Source organism: Mauremys mutica, chromosome 1, assembly GCF_020497125.1.
Source record: "Mauremys mutica isolate MM-2020 ecotype Southern chromosome 1, ASM2049712v1, whole genome shotgun sequence".
Lineage (NCBI taxonomy): Eukaryota > Metazoa > Chordata > Testudines > Geoemydidae > Mauremys > Mauremys mutica.
The window spans coordinates 350113607-350120319 of record NC_059072.1 but is presented as its reverse complement, the minus strand read 5'-3'; positions in this window follow the sequence as shown (position 1 = coordinate 350120319).

Sequence of the window (6713 nt, the reverse complement as noted above, 5' to 3'; positions counted from 1 at the left end):
GGGGCAGGCAGCTAGAGTAGCGGAGCCTCTCGGGAGGGCGGCAGCTGCCTGGTGCGGAGGGCCAGGTTTGGCTGGGCTGAGCCTGGAGAATGCAGCTAGCCCTATACTGGGGCTGAGGCCCATGCTGGAGGCAGAGGAGCTATAACTACGTATCGTCTGCCACAGCTGATGCCTTAGCTACCTGTGCTCTCCAGGAGCCACTGGGGTGTCTGAGCTCAGCTGTCCCTTGGCCCTGCCACCCACTGTCACAAGCACCACCTGTGAGCTTTAGGAACTTGATTTGGACAAGTAACCTGCTGAGTTTAAATCTGGAGTACTCCCTTGAAAGTAACTCCCGGTGTTATAAATTTGCCACCATAAAATGTAACAGGTTTTGCCTTTTTTTCCTGTTTAAAATGTTAAAAAAGTAAAAAGAAAAATTATTGCTATGCTATGCCTTAAGTTTCACTTCTCGTTTTGTAAAAGCAGCAAAGAGTCTTGTGGCACCTTATAATAATAGGAACTATACCAATCTCCTAGAACTGGAAGGGACCTTGAAAGGTCTTTGAGGCCAGCCCCCTGCCTTCACTAGCAGGACCAATTTTTGCCCCAGATCCCTAAGTGGCCCCCTCAAAGATTGAGCTCACAACTCTGGGTTTAGCAGGCCAATGCTCAAACCACTGAGCTATCCCTCTCCCCCTTATAGGCTAACATGTTTTAGAGCATGAATTTTCGTGGGTGAATACCCACTTTGTTGGATGCATCCGATGAATTGGGTATTCACCCACGAAAGCTCATGCTCCAAAACATCTGTTAGTCTATAAGGTGCCATAGGACTCTTTGTCGCTTTTTACAGATCCAGACTAATATGGCTACCCCTCTGATACTTCTCATTTTGTTAGCCCATTAAAGGGAGTGAATTCCAAAGTAGTGAAAAAACGGCTGCTATTCCTGGAGACTTCTACTGTAGGGCTATTTGCAAGAGTGACCAAGGTGATGAGGTGAGAGAGGGGAACAGTCCTCAGCTAATAGGATTCCAGACTGTTCAGGCTATTAAAGATCATTACTGCCCCCTTGAACTGAAAAATACTGAGAGTTGAGTCTTGGTGGGTAGTTGCATGCATCAACTGACTACTCCCAAGAGATCAAGTAGCTCTAACACTGCCTAATGTCTGAGTAGGCAATGCAATACAGTATGCACAAACAGCTGTTTAATTTTGGACTTAATAAATAGAGGCATTACATCACACAGCAAAGAGGTAAATCCCTCTGTTATTCTTGAGACACATATAATATAGATTTCAGATCTGGGCTTCTTGTCAGAAACAAAATGGAGGGAGTTTAGAGAAAAGTAACAACAAAGACAACGGGTAAGATTTGATTATGGGGAAGGATGAGATGATATGTATAGCTCAGCTAAATAATCTGAAGTCAATAGACATGGTAACAGGCGGCTTTAGCTCTGTTAGGATGCTAACATACAATGGCGCCCACAGAAATCCTGCAGTGGCTACTCCTGCCCCATGGGTCTGGGCCCAGCTCTGGGGGCACTGATCACCCGCAGTGGTACCATTTACACCACAGCCCCAAATCCAGCGTGGAGGGGAGCCCTAGGCCAAAGGGGATGCTGGAGAGCAAACCCTGTAGCAGTGGCTCTTGTCCAGTCGGGCTGGGCTTGGCTCCCTGCTCTAGGCATTGCAGCCTGGTTCCTGCAGTCGCAGCACCACTCAGGTTTGGCCCAACCAGTCCTCCGTCAGAGTCCCCATGCCTGGAGTGGGGAGCACCAGGCCCAGCCCAGCGGGACAGGCGCCACTGCTGTGGGGTAAGCGCGGTGACGGCTCACTCTGCAGCCCTTCCTCCCCCAGGCCTCCTTTCAGCACGATGCTGGGATCAGTGTTGCAGTGCCAAGAGGGAAAGTGCTGCTGCTGCAGGTGGTTGGTGCCCCATTGCTGGGGCAAGGAGGGGGCAGTGCCATGCACCAATTGAACTGGGAGCTTATATTCACCTCTGCATGATGACCATGGCATTTGACAGGTGTAAATTCCAATGAAGGACACAGATTGTTCAGGGTGCTGTAGGTGTAATGAACTGAAGTTAAGAAGAGATATTTAGACTGAACATCAGATAATTGTCTGGACTTGGAAATCGGTTAGTCTGTGGAAGAATCTTCCAAGAAGTATGAAAAAAGCTTAATTGTTTGAGACATTTTAAAGTGTTTTTCTCTAAAAAATAAAGAATTAATTAAGCAGCAAAGAATCCTGTGGCACCTTATAGACTAACAGACCTTTTGCAGCATGAGCTTTCGTGGGTGAATGCCCACTTCGTCGGATGCCATGCTGCAAAACGTCTGTTAGTCTATAAGGTGCCACATGATTCTTTGCTGCTTTTACAGAACCAGACTAACACGGCTACCTCTCTGAGAATTAATTAAGCTTCCTTTAGACTGGTTTCTCAACCAAAAAGCCAAAGTGTGAGTGGATCAAAAAGTTGTTTCTTCTGAGTAACATTCCTTACGAAGAAGCTGTGACTTCTAGGCCCAGATCCTTAAAGATATTTAGGAGCCTAAGGGATCTGATGGAAGTTAAGAGCCTAAATACCTTTGAGGATCTGGGCCTACTGCCCTCTAAATCATATTCCTTAGAGCGGTGGTTCTCAACCAGAGGCTGCAAGCAGGTTTCAAGGGGTCTGCAAAGCAGGACCAGTGTTAGCCTTGCTTGGGCCCAGGGCAGAAAGCAGAAGCCCCACCACATGGGAATGAAGTCCAGGGCCCTGAGCCCCACCATCCGGGACTGAAGCAGACGCTTGAGCAACTTAGCTTCACAGGGGCCCCATGGCGTTGGCCCCCGGGCAATTGTCCTGCATGCTACCCCCTAACGCTGGCCCTGGATTTTATATGCAGAAAACCAGTTGTGGCACAGGTGGTCCTTGGAGTTTTTACAGCATGTTGGGGGAGCCTCAGAAAGAAAAAGGTCGAAAACCCCTGCCTTACAGCATGTGCCTCTTACAGTGCTGACCATGGGAATTACTTAGTTCATCGCAGTTGTTTCAGCCTTGCTTTCCTGCCAGTCCCTTCACTCAGGATATGCAGCTGTGTTCTTTCCTATACTGAGGGAAATTACTATCTGAAGGATTTACCTTCTTTTGTTGTTACTGCTGCCTAAGAATTTGATCTTAGCCTCAGAGACAAAGGGTCATGCATTGCCATGTAACTTGCAAAATTAACTACTGTGTTCATGTAACAGACACTTTTATAAGATGCTGCTATGGATAGCTGAGATTGGGGCCAAAACTTAACTATATTACCTCCTCTACCTCTTTCCCTTGTGGATTTTCTAGTGTAGTATGTGTTTAGTTCCAATAGCGAGGGTAAGTCAATGAAATAAAAGGGATTTGGGACACACTCCTGAGTAGTTTATGTGTGTGTGTGAGAAAGAGAGAGAGAAGAGGGGAAAGTTAGGGAGCTAAATTAGAAAAACGGAAGTAAATTTTGACTTTAAGAGGTACAGTTTGCAGAAAGCATAAGATGCTTAATTACGTATGATCTGATCTTGCAAACATTGACTGCAGTGGGAGTTGAAGGAGTTGAGCTCACAGAGTCAGGCTCATAGTAAAAATCTCCACAAAACTAGTTTTCTGGTATTTTTGGAAAGGTAAAACTGTATTATGTAAAATCTAGCCTTGCTTGTCTATACTGTTGTAGGATAGGTATAAGAATGAGCTTCAGTTATACATTCTATTTTTTTACACTAAAAATGTGCAATATAGTGTTGTCCTTTGGCCCAAACAGCTAATATCTGGGGCGTTGCAGGGTTGTTTCTGTTAGGAGGGGAAAAATCAACAATATGAGCCAGGTTATAGTCTTTGTGTTCATTTTTGTAAATAAGATTACATCAAAGTCCCATTTCCAGGAACATGGTAGACATAAATAATAGGCAGTTTTCTTGCTTAGAAATCTTCATTTCTGTCACACTAGCAAGCTAAATGTCCAAGAAGCTATCTCTCTGCTTCTTCTCAGGATCCTGCTCACAACTGCTTCTCCAGGCTTTTTGCCTGTAGCGCGCACACAGGCTGCAAAACCAATATCCCAGCCCCTCTGTTTGCAGTCAGGGAAAGCCCTCAGCTCCATACAGCTCCACTCTGACTTGCCCTGTGCCTTGGCAGTCCCTTCATTATTTGTAACTGTCTCTAATGGAGTTGCTTCTTCCATAGAGTCTGGAGCTATGTCTTCACAGCCAAAAAATGTAGGTTTTTATAGAGATAACTGACCCTTACTAGCTATTTCCCTGTAAAATCCTAGTGGAGCCAAGGCACAGTAGCTAGCAGAGGTCAACACTATACCCCACATTTGGATTTGACCTTGCTTAGTTTCATTGTAGTAAAAACTGTAGAGCCGCGTCTCCACTAGAACTTTACTATGAGAATAGCTACACACATTGTCTCACTGTAAAAACACACCCTTCAAGAGTGCCTGGCCCACACATTGATTTTTAACAACTCTTTGATAGCCTTTGGTTCACACTGTGTCTACACTACAGCAACACAGCCATGTGCTGCAGCTAATGCTTCCTACATCCGTGGAAGAGGTTTTTTTCCATCAATGTAGTTCATCCATCTCTCTGAGAGGTGGTAGCTAGGTCAACAGAAGAATTCTACAGTCTACAGTCTTGGTTAGATCAACCTAACTATGGCACTCGGTGCAAAATTTATCATAGCCCTGAGCAACACAATGTAATGTTTGAGGCGTGGTCTACGCTGAGACTCATTTGATGGCATCCAATAGCATCTTTCAGCGTAATGATAATATATGATGCTAGAGTCTATCCAGAAGACTTTCAATCATCATAAATCTTAATATAATGAATGCAAAGAAATTCCATTTTCATAGGCTAGAGCCTACAAGTGAATTAATCGGTGCTGAAGAGTTGTTTATGCATAAGACTGTACTCTTAAAATTGCTGTAGTTTGATGGGGAATGTCTTCTGGATTATCTAGCTAGCTATCGTCTATTATAAATCAACCATCATGTTGCCAAGAAATTAAGGGGGGAAAAACAGCAGCTGTGTTTTATGCATGACCAAGCGACCATTGGATTTGATTCTCCACTGCGTTGCACCTGGTGCATTTATTTACACTTGCCCAGAGTTAATGCATATTGGGTATAAAATGATTGATAGCATTTTACATCCAGTTTGCACTCACATTGCACAGGTATAAATGACTACATAAAGTTCAGGACAGTGGAGAATCAGGGCTGGTCTTCACTATGGGGAGATCGTCGCTGCTGCACTCGATGCAGCAGGGGTCAATATATTAGGTCTACTGAAGACCCACTAAATTGATGTCAGAGCACTCTCCCATTGACCCCGGTATGAGAAGAGTAAGGTAAGTTGACCGGAGAGCATCTCCCATCGGCACAGCGCAGTAATGACTCTGCGGTAAGTCGAACTAAGCTATGTCGACTCCAGCTACGTTATTCGTGTAGCTGGCGTAGCATAACTTAGGTCAACTTACCCCTGTAGTGAAGACAAGCCCTCAGACCCAGTATGTAGTGTAGTCAATGAAAGTTTTGACCAACTAGCATCTGCTGGATTTTTCCCCATAATATGTGCAATGTGGATTAAGGTTACTATGAAAATCATAACTTGCAGATATCTAAATGTTTGTATTTAAAATTCTAACAAATGTCATTTAATGTCATATTAATGTAAGTTTTTGTATTAAATTATACTGTTTTAAGTGAAAATATTTAAATCTTTTAATCTCTCTACCTAGCTTATTATGTACTTCCACCCTCGTACAATCATTAAAAAAAAGACTCATGCATCTATGGAACTCAAACTTGCACCTATGTCATAACATTGATATGCATTTATTTTATTTTATAGTCCCAAAGCTGTATTATAAAGCCACCTTTTATTGAAAATCTTTACTGGGTATATGCAACACTTTTTTTGTTAGCAATAGTTTATTTATAATTTAATATTAGTTTTACAAATTGGCTCAAATGCTAGAGGCCATAACTTCATAGCCTTGGCTCTGCTCCAGCTAGTTTGTACTGCACTGATGGCACAAAGTAGCCAGAAAACCTGTGAATCAGGCAGTTCTGTATTCCCCATCCATGGGACAATTTCCAGGTGATGCAAAGCTGCTATAATGCTTCTTGTGCCAGTCCTTGCCAGCGCATGACTGGCATTCCTACAGTCGAGTGATCATTGGCAGAGAGAAGTCCAAACTTGTGGGGGCAAAAGCCACCTTTGTTTCCTACTACACATTCTGAGCTACAAAGTTCAGCTCAGACACAGTCCAGGAATTAAGTTTAGGTTTCAGTGAGGAGTAACCAGGGGTGGCTGCAGGCCCCAGCACACCAAGCGCGTGCTTGGGGCGGCAAGCAGCGGGGGGCGCTCTGCCGGCGCTGTGAGGGTGGCAGGCAGGCTGCCTTCCGCGGCTTGCCTACGGCGGGTCCGCTGGTTCCGCGGCTTCAGTGAACCTCCCGCAGGCGTGCCTGCGGAGGGTCCGCTGGTCCCACGGCTTCAGAGGATCCCCCGCAGGCACCTACGGGAGGTCCTCCGAAGCCGCAGGACCAGCGGACCCTCCGCAGGCAAGCCGCCGAAGGCAGCCTGCCTGCCCTGCTTGGGGCGGCAAAATGCCTAGAGCCATCCCTGGGAGTAACCATCCCAAAGCTTTAATCTTGTGAAGGTCTATCACTTTTAACTACTAGCTAGAGATTCAAAAAA